Raw genomic sequence first — 16,260 nt, forward strand, 5'->3', positions numbered from 1 at the left:
TCTGTGGAAGTGGTATTACAAACAAACTCATGGCACCATTCCTACAACATGAGATACAAAACATTATAATTGTTTGAACTAAACTAAACCAAATTGACAATCATTATGGAACAAGTAACAATTAGGAGGAAATGTTTTAAGTGGCATAAACCACAGTAAGTGTTGAATCAGTATTAAACAATCCACAGTTTCTCATGCCTAATGGCTCTTGAAACGGTGAATTATTTTACTGATTCAACACTTACCGTGGCTTATCCCTTACTTATTGCCCCTCTTTAGATCATTAAAATAGACCTCACAGTGTTAAAGTGCAGTGGTGTACACTTTAGACTTAGGCATCTACTAGGTCATATGGCAGTAAAGCCTAGAATGACTCAAACTGCAATACAAATTGAGTCTTTTTTCCATCCCTGAAAACGACACCTTCATAATATAGTACATTTTTGGCTGCAAAATTAAAAGGAGCACTTTTTGCCACAGAGGTTTTCAGCTTCATGTATACGCTTGCTTAACTCAGGTTTAATGACTGTTTGGAAAGTACTCCACCCTGGAGTAAACAAACATTATACACAGCGTAAAAAAATCTGAATCATTCAGCTATGATGCCTTGGAGCAATGTCTAGCGAGAGAGTCCAGCTGTGTGACCTAAAGTGTACCATTACCGTGCAGAGCAGAGACCAACTTTAATAATGTGTTCCATCACTACTATATCAAGAAGCACTGCGTTTAAAGCAATTCAAAATTGCGTCAGAAACCACAGTGTTTGAACTTCTTTGTTTCCTTGCAGTGAAAATGTTTTTTTCTGTTAACCTGTTGTTGCCATCTTTTCCAACTATTAAACTAAAACTGAGTAGAGTGGTTAGTGAAGCTATGGGGTTGCTGGTGCCACAATATGTTCTTGCAATTAAAAGCAGATGTACAGTAACTGAAATAGTATGTTGTCCTGAATAGCTAATGGCTGTATTGCTGCACACTAAACACATTCATGTAATCCTTCCCAGAGGAAAAAAAAAGCTGCGACCGGTTGAAAACAAAAAGGAATAAAGTACCAATTGTGATAGTGTGTCCTTGTAAACTCCAAATACATATCAGTAAAAATAATATAGCATCTGTGTTGCATCTATTAAGAGACAAATTAGTTTACTTTAACATTCCGATATGTTGAAAGTGAAACGTAACTCAAAATGTCAGCTGTTCAGCCGGTGCCCCCCACATTTGTCAAGTGGTTTTGAGTGACATATTGTGCGATTTGGTATTTCAACAAAATAATGAGGAGCGTGTACATTTTTGGAGGACTGCCTATTGTCACTGTCAAGTCTGTCAAACTCGCACCTGATGTTTTAAAGCTGATCGCAAAAGGAAAGTTCAATTGTTCTCATTGAATTTGTTATAACGAAATGAAGCATTTAAAATACAAATGTACGCTACTTAAAAAAAAAAAAAAAATTTTTTTTTTTAAAAAGTTATTCTGCGTTCCTGTGTATGAGGGTTCCATACCATAGCCAGGCATGAATGAAACGCAATGAACAAAACTCAATCAAGAATTTAAAATAAAAAAGTGTGCTACTTTTTAATTTGTTTTAATGTTATTGTGCATTCCTGTGTATGAGGGTTCCAGTACCATAGAGATACTTAAATGTAATACAATGTGCCGTTGTATGCAAAACCTGATATGCAAATGTATTGTTTATCCCACAATCAGCAAGCACTTTGGAATCAATATTGCAAAAAACACTTAATTTTCTGCTTAGTGGCAAGAAATATATTGTAGCGGCTGGCTATGTGTGGGGGTTCTGGCGGTCAATGAAGAGACAGACAACAGGGTGCAGCGAAAGCAGTAAAACTGCTTTTTGTTATTTTTATCAAATCATTTTCACTCTATTTTATTCAAAGGGCCTCTCTCTCAATCTGCTTTATAGGCATGACATGAGCATTGCCAAAGCACAGTGTGTTACCATATTACAATATAGAAAATAAACGCCTCACTGAAAGAGGAGAAAAATAATACATACACATAAATAAATAATAAATAAGCTCTCTCTTTCATATTTCCTGCTGTATTCGAGTCCCTCAATTGGCAAGCAGCAATCTCCTTTTATGGACGCTGACTCCGCCCACTCATCACCTATTGGCCCATCGATATCTACTCGCATTCACACATGCAGAATTGACATGCAGGCAGGCTGCTAGAGAGAGAGATCACATCAGCGGACAACACAAAACATTATGTGTACAGTATACAGTTTGTTGTGTTCTCCCCGCTGCTACAGTATATGAAGATCATATAGGTAATCCCCCATGACAGCCCCCTTGCGGCAATATTACAATGAAGTTCCGCTCTCGCTCCGCCCTTGATACAACCCTGCCGAGGAGGCTTCCGCAGGCCAGACGACACACGCCATTTGCCGACCACTGCAATAGACTATAACTGATTCCTACTCCCAGTGCATTCATTTTCATTAAATTGGTTTAAACAGTCAAGTCATTGTGGTGTGTTTGTTAAACCACCATGGTGGTTCTTGTGGAAACGTAATAGATTTGCTTTAGACCAGCCTTTAAAAAAACAAAAACAAACAAAAAAAACAACTTTTTTTTAAATTACAAAAATCATAAGCCACCTTTTATACATTCTAAATGGGCCACTTTGTGTGATTATTTTATATAAAAGCCAGAAACTATGAAACTGGTTTTCCTGTGTTCTAGTTTTACACATGAGTGTGTTGTTGTGATTTCTCCGATTGAGTTGCTGAATTTTGCAAAAACAGCTGGGGACACAGACCTCAATGTATTGTTTCAGTCTTAGATCACTCGCAAACAGTGGCTTTTAATTTCCTTATTGTAGTCATAAAGGGGATTTATGTTCAGGTTGAATGGTTAGACTTTTGGCATACATTTAAAGTGTGAAGTATCTGAACCATGAGCAGTGTCTTTTCTTAAAGCACTGCAGAACCCTTATCAAAAGCCCCTTTCACTGGCATGCTCTATCTGAGTGGGACCTTGTGTCATGTGGGTCAGCTACATGAGTCACACTGTTTTTTGAAGAAGGAGGGTCGACCTGATTGATCTGGTTGACAGAAGCAAGCACACAATGTAGCCCAGTCAGTCTAGCTAATTATTTAATTAGCCCAAAACAAATTGCAACAGATTTTTTTCCACTTGTATACATTTCAGAAAGGTCGCCTGAGCAACTTATCAAAAGTTTAACAAAATCTAATTGGTGGAGATTTTTTCTAACATAACGACATCAGTAATAATAAGCATTAGGGGCCGTCAACATATGACGTAATGCATTTTTTTTTTACAATTTTGGACAAACACCCACCACCCTGTAATGCTTTTTTCAAATTATTTAATATTACAGCTGATACACTTTAACAGTTCAGAATATTTACTTGGATTATTGTTCATGAAAACTGAAGTTCTGAAGAACTTTCATCAGACGTTGGAAAAGAACTAAAGGCACTACAAATGAAAGATCAATCATCATCATTTCTGTCTTCATCAAGGTTTTGGATTGGGGGAGTTGGCACAACTCAACCCTCTGCATTCACCACACACAGCTGATCAGTCCAGACCATGCTTTTTGCAAATGCACCTAAAAGTGGCTAGCTTCTCCCTTCTGTTGTTGTATTTGGAAGAACACATGAAGGCAGTGATACTTTGCTGATGCAGAAGTGGGTGGCACACTTTGAGCCTGTACACATTTTGTGTGTGTAGCTACTTTCTCACAGAAGCGCTTGTATCGTAGGGTGTCAAGTTCTTCTTCTGGGTTTCCATTGTACAGACACACAAAGGCTTTCTCTCCTGCTGCAATGATGTCCTCTTTTGTTGCTCCCACTGGCTGGTTAAAAACATCAGCTTGTTGGCATGTGGTCATTCACTTTGATCTTCTTTAGGGCAACACCTTTGCCGATGTCATATAGTCAGGATGTCGTGTCACAGCCTAGAATGGCAGGCACAAACAGTTTATTGGTGCACAGTTTCATCCCAAACTTTCCTTTTCTTTGCAATCTCTTTGGGTTTAGACTGGAAAAAAATGTCATTGCAATCCATGTCTGCATAACAGAGGAGAACTAACAGGTCAGTGTCATTGCCAATAAGTAAAGTGTGAATGCTTTTAGCTAATTCCACTGCTGTTTTAACAGTCAATACGTCTGCATCCCCACTGGCATGGTCTGTCAAACATCCCTCCCTTTGTAACCTGTCACTCAGAAGGATGATGAACTGCTGTTTAGGGACCTTGTTTGCAAGAAATGCATCTTTCTTTGATGTTATAACTATATCATTTCCAAAGTTCACCACTGGTGCAACATGTACTCCTGATTCGTCTCAGATGAGTCCTTTATTGAAAGGCCATCCTGGTAGCCATTAAAACCAATTATAGCCTTATCTGTAGGTTACATATCTGTAGGTTACATAATCAACATATAGCTTACAGATGCCATTATAAGTGAGCCATTTTGGCCATGGTAGACGTAGGAGGGCACCCCCATCAAGGATATACTGGAAAGCCACACCAGGCGTTGAGTGTCCGTCATTCCCCGGCCCCTCATTAAGCCACCTCTTGTCTTCACACTCCTCATGAGGACCAGTTCGATAATAAGATCTGTGGAGAGTCCAGCCCAGAAACGATCACTTCTTACAACATGAAATCCATTTTGGAAACTTCTGTACACTGCTGGATGCTGTTCTTTGAGTTAACACATATTTAGCAGGTTCTTCATAGATTCTTTCTCAATCTCTAATCTCTCCAAGATTCTGTCTAGTGTTTTCTGTTGAGTGCAATTCATCAGCTAAGCCTTCATCAGCCATCAACTGATCACACAGTTCATCTGCTTCTGCCAAGTCCTTGTCAACAACATGTGGTTTATCTAGTTCCTCTATTGTCTCTTCTGTATGCTCAGTAGCTGCTTCTTGGGGAAAACTTTTAGGTGTGATCTCCTTTGGTCCTTTATCTGTGTTTTCCGTCAGTAGGAGGTTAAAAGTATTGGCTACCAACATTGTATTGCGAGCTGCATGATTTTATTGCCAAAATGTTCTCTTCATGTAGGTGAAACTATATGGTTGTAGTTCTGAGTTTTGCAGATACTCCTGCATCTTCTTAATGAGATCACCTATTGTTGTCTGCTCCTCGTCATTTTCTTCTAAGTACTCTGTGACATGCAGGAAAACTGCCGTTTTCTCTTGATCCTCGGGTCGACTTTGCTTTGGCATTTTTGCAGTGTTGGCAGCATCAGAACAATACATTTGTGGTAACTCTTATTGTATTACTCTTGCTCTTATTGTATTACTTGTACTGTAACACTTGTAATGTATTTGCTTACGATTGTAAGTCGCCCTGGATAAGGGCGTCTGCTAAGAAATAAATAATAATAATAATAATAATAATAATAATAATAATAATAATAATAATAATAATAATAATAATAATAATAATAATAATAATAACTGCTTTCCAGTCCTGAAGTTTACACTGCATGTTTTATGATAAACTGCATCTGCAGCATGGTGATCCTGTACATATGCAAGTCTGCCCTCAATGTGTCCCAAGTCTGGACCAATCATGACTGAGCAATAGAGTCTTGGAAGTCTTTTGTTGTAACTGGAATAACATCAAATGCTTTTCTTCTCCCTTCATACTTTGCATGCTGACCACAGAACAGACAATGTTCTTTGAAGGTAAACTGTGGCTCCTCTGATCGTAGAACATGACCATCAGATAGAGTAGGGATAGCAGCCCTTTTTTTGTCGCTAGCAGTGTTTCGTAGATTGCAGATGACTCTACGACATTCTAGGTGGACACGTTGGATTGCATGCTGGATTGAACAGACATTTAAATGACCCCCTGTTATGTTTATCCTGGTGTCTAATGAGCGAGACAGAATTCACAAGTTCAAACAACGTGTTTGTGGGTACAATTAAACTTAGACGAGAAGGCCGGGATAAAACACAACATCATCATACAATAACTGAAAGAGATTTTCAAATAATCAAACATTCTGAAGCCCTAAACTCTGACACAGCTGTTGGTCTTGTGAGTAAAGTTTGGTTTGACGTCCATTTACATTTTGGATGCAGGGGAAAAGAAGGAAACAGACAACTACTGGCAGATTCATTTGTTATAAAAACATGAAAACTGAGTTAAGTATGCCACTATGAACTTTAACGAAAGTACAAAAAAATCACAAAAATCCCTACGAACGGAACAAAGAATGTCAACACTAGAGAAGTACTTGTCAAAACTTCCAGCAAATCTGCCTGCCTTTTATCTTCACCCTAACAAAGAAGAACAAAACATGTTTAATAATCACGGTGTATGGTATAGGCTAGAGCCAATGGGAGTGATTTACCTAGCAACAATGTTTTGTTTTGTTTTTTGTTTGTGAACACATTTTTATTGGCTTTCAACAGCACAAACAAAACATGGAAAAATACAACTACAAACAGCAAAAAATGGGAGAAGAAAAAAAGAATTTGAAATTACGTTTAAAAATATTTCCACTCTATATATTCTGGTAGACTTTTAGTATGTTGTTCTGGGGACATAAACACATACAAGTGAAACAAATTGTGTTGCATTTTGTTTTGGGTTATACAACAATTTGACGTACGCAATGCCCCAGAAGCAGCAACGTTCACAAGACCACCCTTTCATCTGCTGAGGCTTTCAAGATGGCGTGCTTGTTACGGGCACTTCCATTCAAGCTTCTCTGGATAGAATTGTCGGCCCAAATGTTGATTAGAGTAAATGTTTCTTTATCCCTGTTGCAATCTGGCTCATGGTGCGTCTCAATCAACAGAAATATGGCTAAACAGAATACAGAAATGTTCCTTGTGGAACTGAAACCTTCACGCAGGCATTTGTTACTTCATCCTCTTACGAATGCCCATCATGCATTCGCGGTACATGATTTCACACAATGCAGAATTGTGACCCGGGTAGCCAGAACCCTGGCCGGTATCTGGGTAGGAGCTCCAAGTGAAGCTTAGCAGGTTATTAATGCAGTAGTCTGACTGATGAAGCTTTTTTATTTTGTGTGAAGGGTAATGTAATTTCAAGGCCAATTGCATTTCCTAAGCACCTGTTTCCCTGGGTTGAATCAATGCTTGTAGAATGTATTGTTTCTGGGATTTTGACAATGATTGCAATGTGGATAAAAACAATCAGTTTTTGTGGTGCTTTTGCTATCTATCATACCTGTCTACTGAACTCCAAAATGAAATTACTACAGTCTATGAAAATGTTTAATAGATTCTGCTCTTGGCTTCAGTTTTTTGTTTTTTATTGAATATAAATTGTTAATAGTGATAGTGTTAAGATCAGGACCTGCTGTAGATGAGGGGGTCTTGGTTCAACTCCCAAACCAGATGCACACATTGAACAACATGTACTGTATCATCTTAATTGGGCAAACAAAGGAATACAATTTAAAATGTGATATAATAAAGTGTATTTGTAAATGTGACATAAAGTGTATTTGGAGACTTTGTTGTTAAAAAGCTTGATAAATCGAACTCAGAGTGCACTTAAGTACACTTTAAAGCCTGTGAAATAGCATGTGTTATAACAACTACTTTTATCTAGATTGTTATTTAAATAAAGTTATGGTGATTTTTTTTTTATTTTATTTTTTTTTATTGGATTTTGCAATATGGTTGCAGGCTGTATATTATTAAAGATCAAGAATTAAGAATAGAAACAGTATTTTTCCTCCCAGGCAAGAAAACAAACAAAAAACAATAAAAACAGGCTAAAAATCCTACTGGCTGCTGCTGCTCCATCTATACGCCAGGGCTGTAAATTTCATCAGAACAATACAAAACTCAATTCCAGTTGAAAAGGTGATAACAATCTAAGGCTGTGGTTGCACAGAAGTTTTTGACAGGAATCACGTTCATGTAGTGTATTTCCTTGCATAATGCTCTAGAGAAACCAAAGAGGAAATGCCCAGACCTTATCACAATTCCATTATGCCAAACAAGTGAACCTGAGCCAACACTGCAAGCCAAAAACACCACCTGTTTTCAGTCTCCCCGTTCCAAGTCTGGAGAGGTAATTGTCTGTGCAGAGTGCTCTACTTAACCTTTAGAAATCCGGGACGAATGAGTACTGAGCAAACTCTGAAATGATGGCCTCAACACTCTTATTGAACTTATTAATATTAACATAGTATCCCTAGAGCCAAACAATAGAAAATAGCCCTTTCATTCCAACTCTGCTGTCAGCACTTTTGACTCTGTTCATCACCTGGCCTTCATTCCCGTCCCTTGGCCTGTCTGCACTTAAATAAATACTGTTTCTACTGCCAACTGTGTATATCTATTAACAAGATGCTGCTACTAAGTGAGCCTTATCTGTATAAATAGTGAAATACATTTTAGGACTGAGGCATCTGTTTGTTAGCAATACTGATATAGTAGCAGCAGCAACATTTGCCTCCAGCTTGACTTCAGTTGAAATCAAAGTTATATACAGGGTAAGAAGCGCATAAAGTAATGTTAACCATCCAGCAATAGAAATCCAATATCCACAGTAAAATATCCTGTACTACCATGGATACTCTGGAATGTATTAGAAAATGCATTGACAGACTGATTACATGTTGCAGACAGACACACTGAACAGTTGTAATAACATTGAGTCCTGTTTGTGCAGCTTCTTAAAAACCCTTTATTTGATTAGCTGCAGTGCACTCATACAAACACAGGCTCTCTTGACTGACTTCAGAAATGGGGTTGAAGGAAATAAGCACAAATCCCTGAAATAACAGCTTAAGGGCAATATAAGAAAAATTGTTTTGTTTGAAAGAAATATCCCACATAATTAGTATTTACTTTAAAGACATTTTTCTTAAGCCCTGCATTTGCAACACCCGAAAGCTGCTTGTGGTGTCTACCTCAGTTACCTTTAAACCAGCTGAGACTTACTTTGTTTTGCATATATTGTATGTACAGTCACAGACAAAAGTATTGGCACCCTAATTTAAGATAATTTAAGAAAGCATGTTAAATACAAGCATTTAGTGAACATGAACAAGAACATTTTGGCAATACAACAGATGATGATCAAGACAAAGGAGTTGGATTCACGTTTGAGAAAAGCACTCATAAGAAACTACAACAAAGGAAATAGCTCCAGAACAGTATCAAAGAAACAGGGAATATCAAAATCCACAATTAGAACAACAATCAAGAAGCACCACAAAACAAATTCAACTGAAACGCTTGAAAGAAGTGGACACCCAAAGAAAACTACGGGTTCAGCAGTTGGAGAATCGTCTGAGCAGCTAAAAGAAATTCAAGGTTAAAAGCCAAGGACTTAAGAAAGATTTGGAAACATCAGGACTGGAGACATTCATGTGAGTGAAGATCGAATGAATGCAGCCATGTATCAAAACGTTCTACAAAGTACAATGATACAGTCTGCTCGTAGACAGTTTATCTTCCAACCTGACAATGACCCAAAGCATACAGCTAAGTTACCTCTTTAATTTTTGAAGAAAACAAAGATACAAGTTCTCGACTGTCTTCACAATCACCAGATCTCAATCCAATAGAAATGCTTTGGACTGTAGCCAAGCATTGTATATTCAGTCTGCCTGAGCTGAAGGAAATATGCAAGACAGAATGGGCCTTGATTTCACCAACAAGGTGTAACATACTGGTTAATAATTATCATAAACGCCTGAAAGCCTTAATAAATTGCAGTTTCAAAAGCTGTTACAAATTCTAAACTACCAGCTTTCAGCTTTCAAAATTCCTGGGTTTTAAGATTTTCATGTCATGCATCTACACTAGAACACAAATATCTGCTTGAATATACTGTACTATAAATAACTCTATTGCTGCCAGTGGAATACATTTTGTTAACAAAACCCATTGAAATGTAGCTAGCAATTCTGCTTTTGCTCTTGAATGCCCCGGGAGAGTGAGTCTGACTACACACTGGCCAGAAAAAAAGCATGTGGAATGAAGATTTGCCATACTGACATTCTCTTGCATTTCCAGAAATCACCAAGTTGTTGATTGTTATGTTTTTTTTTTTTTTTTAAGTAAAGCAATTTCACTGAAGAGGTTGATTTTGCAAGTCATCATAACTGTAGTGATTATACAAAAAGCAGAATTAAATGGGCCTGACTTTCCAAACTGGAAAGTCAGCACAGACAAAAAGGATTCCTGTCAGTTGTAGCCAAGTTAACTCAGGACTACAGGTACGATCCAGCACAGCCACCTCGCTTCAAACAACCTGCTGCTTACTTTTTAAACTTTTTAAACTTGTTTTGACTCGGTACTAATAAAATAAATGATTGGATGGGACAGATAACATGACTGAACATTCTGCATATATTGCCTTTATTAAAGTATGCCAGATGCCCTTGGGTAACCTAGTTTTGGGACTGTTTCTAATCGATATGAAATGTTAACATATGGTGAATAAAACACAAATAAATGACCTGTGTTTTTCATTAACCCTTTATGCTGCTGTATACTACATACCCACATTCAATATAGAGATAAAAACACGTTTCTTTTTTAACAATGAAAACAAAAACGCTGCTAATAACACTGATAACAATAATAATCAGTAAACAGTAATTTTCAAATAAAAATCAAACAACATCATTATCGACTTGCTCTGAGCCATTTATTGAAATGTTCAATACAACAGAACCTGGGGCTGCCTTCGCAACCACTGTACATTTTTACGTTTTCATTTTCGTAGCAGACCCTGCACTTGTGTTGGAAGGATAGTCACAAATGCGTGTACACAGCTACTTTGCGCAGGCATTGTGATGGATCTCGCCCTGTGTTACATTTGGAGCCAAAATGGCCGCCAGTGTCCAAATAAATTGAGAACAAGTGAAATCAATTAGGCTGCCACAGGCAGGTATAAAAGCCAGCTGATTTTTAAAAAGGAGTTGCTGGGTTGGAGACGAGGAAAAAGGAAGGTCGGATAGAGTGGGGAGAGAAGGTTAAAATAAGTTTGTAAAAAGAACTAAATATAAAAACAAAAGAAGTGTTTTTGTTTGGAATGAGGTAAAAGGCTTAGCCTTCCTCATGATAGTTTATCATTTTGTATTAGTCTCTCAGGGAGAGCTAGGTGTTTTGTTTGTTTATTTTGGTTGCTTCCACTGACTGAATAATAAAAGTGTGCAGAACTCACTGAACTATAAATTCTGAGTACGCTTCCTATATCTGGAAATAGAGGTGTGTAGTGTCCTGCCATCTTGACAACAGGGGCACCTTACCACAATATATATATATATATATATATATATATATATATATATATATATATATATATATATATATATATATATATACACATACATAGCAGTGTTCCCTGCTATGTCTGTTGATCGCTCATTTTCGGTTAATGTAAGCCACCTCCACCCTTTACAATAAGCTACTGACCAAAAGATGCTGCTGGGGCTTTTTATATGAAGGTGGTCACGTGCGTTCAAAGTCCAGTATATCCTAGTGGAAGCGCTCGCCTTGCTCCTCCGAGTACGCTCCCATGTTCTCCTTGAATTTATCAAGATGAGCATCAAGGATATGGACTTTGAGGGACATCCTACAGCCCATTGTGCCGTAGTTCTTCACCAGTCTCAACCAGCTCCACATAGTTTTCGGCCTTGTGATTGCCCAGGAAGCCCCATACCACTGCGACAAAGCTGTTCCAAGCCAATTTCTCCTTACTAGTGAGCTTCTTGGGGAATTCATTGCACTCCAGGATCTTCTTTATCTGTGGTCCGACGAAGACACCGTCTTTGACCTTTGCCTCAGACAGCTTAGGGAAGAAGTCTTGAAGGTACTTGAAGGCTGCCGACTCCTTATCTAGAGCTCTGACAAATTGTTTCATAAGGCCCAATTTGATGTGCAGTGGTGGCATCAGCACCTTCCGGGGGTCCACCAGTGGCTCCCACTTGACGTTGTTCCTCCCCACAGAGAACTCGGTCCGCTGTGGCCAGTCCCGCCTGTGGAAGTTCCACTGCTTGAGCCTAGACGTCAAAAGCTCGGCATTGGACATTGGATAAATTGGCCGCAGACATAGCAAAATGCGTCTGCCGGATGCTTGCAGCCTCTTGATGCCATCTCAGAAAAATTCAGCTATGTATCCACTTAGGCAGCTGGAACTAAACTGAACTGGTGGGCTTAAGGCCCCTGTATTTATACTACTATTTATATTACTGGAAAGTTCTAGAAAGTTCTAGAAGTTACTCTAAGTTTACTCAGCACTGAATCTATCTGGAATGTTCTGGAAAATAGGTAAATTTCTAAATATCACTGTCCTGGTCACAAAAGCAAAGTTTGTGGGGAATAATAGCCATTTTCTATACTTTTGAGGCATAAGCAATTAGGAAATAACACTTACTACCCAGGAACAAAAAAAAAAAAAAATTGTTACACGGTGTTATTATTATTATTATTTGTTTATTTAGCAGACACCTTTATCCAAGGCGACTTACAGAGACTAGGGTGTGTGAACTATGCATCAGCTGCAGAGTCACTTAGAATTACGTCTCACCTGAAAGACGGAGCACAAGGAGGTTAAGTGACTTGCTCAGGGTCACACAATGAGTCAGTGGCTGAGGTGGGATTTGAACCGGGGACCTCCTGGTTACAAGCCCTTTTCTTTAATCACTGGACCACACAGCCTCCTAAAATAAACTGTGCGTGTGAAAATAAATTGGACCTGACGCGCCTGAGACGCGCTGAATAAATGGACTGCTAAGGGTTAAAGCTTTGTCTTGAAGTCCACAGCGCTCCCTGCTGTTTTGTTTAATGCATTTCCTGCTATTTTACCACCAGGTGGCAGGACTACTGAAGTGTAGCTGATTCAATGGTAGTCAGAAAAAACAAGATTGCAAATCTGCAACATTTTTACGTTATCGCACTGCGGCAGTATTGACAGGTAAATAGTTGGTTTTGGCTACCACTGTAACTTCATTTCTGCTTTGATTTCAGGATATTGGAGGCAGGAACGGCAGAGCAGCGCAGAACAATCACAATGAAGTCCAAAACGAGCAGAATTGCATGCGCTGGCTTGCCATCGTGGTTCGAAGACTCTTTCAGATCTACATGAGATGGCATTGAATCACATGGATTTAACTTAACTGTACTCCACACTGCAGACGGGTTAATCCACACTGCAGACAGGTTAACCCACACTGCAGACGGGTTAACCCACACTGCAGACGGGTTAACCCACACTGCAGACGGGGTTAACCCACACTGCAGACATGTTTACTTGGACCTAAACCCAGCAAATAAGTAGCAAACATACTGTATATGTATAAAACATGATTTTTTTTTTTTAAAGCAAAAATATTGTAGGCACTTTTCTCCCAGATGAACTCTGAGACATACGTTCACTGGTTACATTTTTTTTTCTTTATTTTGGAAGACCTCTAATCAGTAGGATCTTTGTGGCTACCACATTGAAGATGCATCCAGAATTGTAATTGTTTTATTGATCAATTGCGCTGAGCTTTGTATCTCAGACATTGTAACATTTCCTGCAGTTTACTGAAACTGAGCCAGCTAATATGCAATCTGCCTGACATTGGGGTAGGGCAACCTGTTTTGCACATGGTGTCTATCCCAGTTTTGTATTAAATCTTTTTCAGTCAGCCAAATATGTATATAATGTATTTGTAAATTGTAATGGTGTAATATTTATTTGATGTAGAGCTTTTTTTGTAATGTTCTTTTTCTTGGTTTTCTCCATTGCTTTAAAAAAAAAAAAAAAAAAAGCATTTTGTAAATTGCAATTTTAATTTTTCTGTAAATAGTGTAAGATGTTTATATTATTTTCCTTTGCCACTCTTGTTTTGTATTTATTTTCGTCTAAATATTTAATTTTTCTTTTGGAAGATGTATTTGTACTCTAAATATTCTGTATTACTGTTTTTTTTTAAAATCAAAAGTGGTGTCCAATCAGTCAGTACTATATCTGCCTGGTACCAACTGTGCCTAAAAATACACTCTGTCATTCTAATTCATGGAACAAGCCTTTTAAAGTAATTGTAGCTAGTTATGTTATAGGTCACAGATGTGCAGTTTTAAAAGAAACACATTTTAACATTTCAAAGCATGACATCTGGTACTACACTATGTTAAAGAAAACTCTGTTTAAAGGCCATGCTTTTTAACTGTCTTGTATTTCTTGGGTCATTTCAACTGGAGAGTGAAATTGTCCCAACCCCTTCTTTTGCTTCTTTCCTATCAATAACCAATCAGGTGCTTCCCTTTTGATTGACATGCTTTCAGCCAGTAACATGCTTTGACCCAGAAGACTGCTCACCGAGAGAGTGCAAGTGCAAACAGATAACTCAAGAATAAGGCATACAAATGGAGAACTACCTTTAACCTAAAGTAGTAACAGGTTTTAAAATTCAAATAGATGTGTGTTATAACGTGTTTAAAACTGTACATTTGAGACATGTAGCTAAAGGAAGAATGCAAAATGGCTACGATTTATGGAATTATTTTGTTAGCTGCAATAACATTTTGTCTGTATGCAATACGAAAAGGGCATCAGAACAGCCAGTGTGATTGCAATATGACGCTTACCTCGTTCACAAAGCAACCATCAAAATATGGAGGTATGTGGAACCCTTGGTTAAGTCAGCTACCTAAAAGGAAATGTTTCATGAATACGAGCAGTGAGTGCATTACCATTATACTGCTTCTAAGGGCAGCCTTCTACCAATAACCTGATTATGGAAGGTTTCAGAATAGTAGTTTGGTAAATTATTTTGTTGTTGAGCAAAGCCAAAACATACACTACCCTCACCGCTACCCCATCAAGTATTGGGTCAGATGATTAAAATGCTAAACTAATGGAGAAAGACTGGCACACTTGTTTTGTATTTTACCCTAAGAATGTGTTTTTACAACAGCGACTTGCAAAGACTTGAATGTTGTACCAAATTGAATGTTGAAACTGTCATGCGTCATGAAGCAATTATCTATTCAGGGATACCAAGATATTTAGTAAGTAAGATTTCCAAGTAGTGTTAAACAAGCAACACATGACTCAGTCTTAGACATTGTGCATTAATTTGTCTGCTGTTATACAGTACTTGATGGAGGGTAGTGTGTTATGAAAATGAAAAAAGTAGTAGTGGAAAAAATACCTGTGTTATTTTAATGAATTCACTTTAGTCTCCATTCTTTAGGCTTGAGCATTTCCCCTTAAAAAGCAATAGTAGCCTGTTTGTTGCATGGGTATACCACTAACTCACTAAACAGTAAAGTAAAGCAAAAGTTGTTCTGGTTTTGTAAAACTTCTCCATCAAGTGGCCATGTGGGGGGGTGGGGGTTAGAAGCAAGTAATTTGGGTGGAAAAGAATGTAAAAATATATACACATACAGGTTTTAAACTGTGAGATTTCCAAGGTATTACAGTAGGTAGGGGTGCTATATTGTGCTAGCAGTTTTATGTATTTGCACAACCATTGGTATTTAGCTTAGTGTTTCTCTAACTGTTCACCCCAGTAACAAGTGTTCAAGTGTAAGGAAGTCTGTTATAGTGAAATACCATCTGAGGCGGTTTCCAAATCTTAAACGAGGAAATCTTCCCCATTAATTATTGACCATTTTAATCCACCCTAAATTGCCGGTATGTAAAAGTAGGGTTTGAATAGTGGTGCTAAATTGTGAATTTAAATAACTGGATATGCCCACCTTATTTTGCTACTGCTTTAAAGTTTTGTTTTGTTTTTTTAAACATTCTGATATCAGTTTTAAAATATGTTAAAATAAATTGGCAGAAGCAGTTTGAAAAAGAAAATGAAGCAGTTTGAAAAACCTTCAAATTGCATTAATTACTATGAATTACTCAACTGTTACCAATATGCATAGCAATGGTCTGCAATATTTTCTGATTAACCACTTTAAAGGACTCAGTACATTTGTAGCAAGTCTTTTTTTACATTCTTGTGTTTTTGCACTGATCCATTTTTTTCAAATATTGCTGTTTTTAATTGTGCAATACTGCTGTACATACTGCTTTTGAATTCTGTAATTATATGTACTTGTAATAAAAGGGAGTCTTGTATGTACAGTTGATTTATTTCTGCTTAGTTGTAAATTAAATGCAGTTTATTAAGTAACCCCGTGACTGTAGCTTGAATAAATCTGCACATCTGCCAGCACTATCACTACAACTGCTAAAACCTCATTAACCGTGACAGCCCCATAAGAATTGCACTTTTTAACTATTAGGCGAAATATTTACAGATTACTTAAAAA

Source organism: Acipenser ruthenus, chromosome 5 (genome assembly GCF_902713425.1).
Source record: "Acipenser ruthenus chromosome 5, fAciRut3.2 maternal haplotype, whole genome shotgun sequence".
Classification (NCBI taxonomy): Eukaryota; Metazoa; Chordata; class Actinopteri; order Acipenseriformes; family Acipenseridae; genus Acipenser; species Acipenser ruthenus.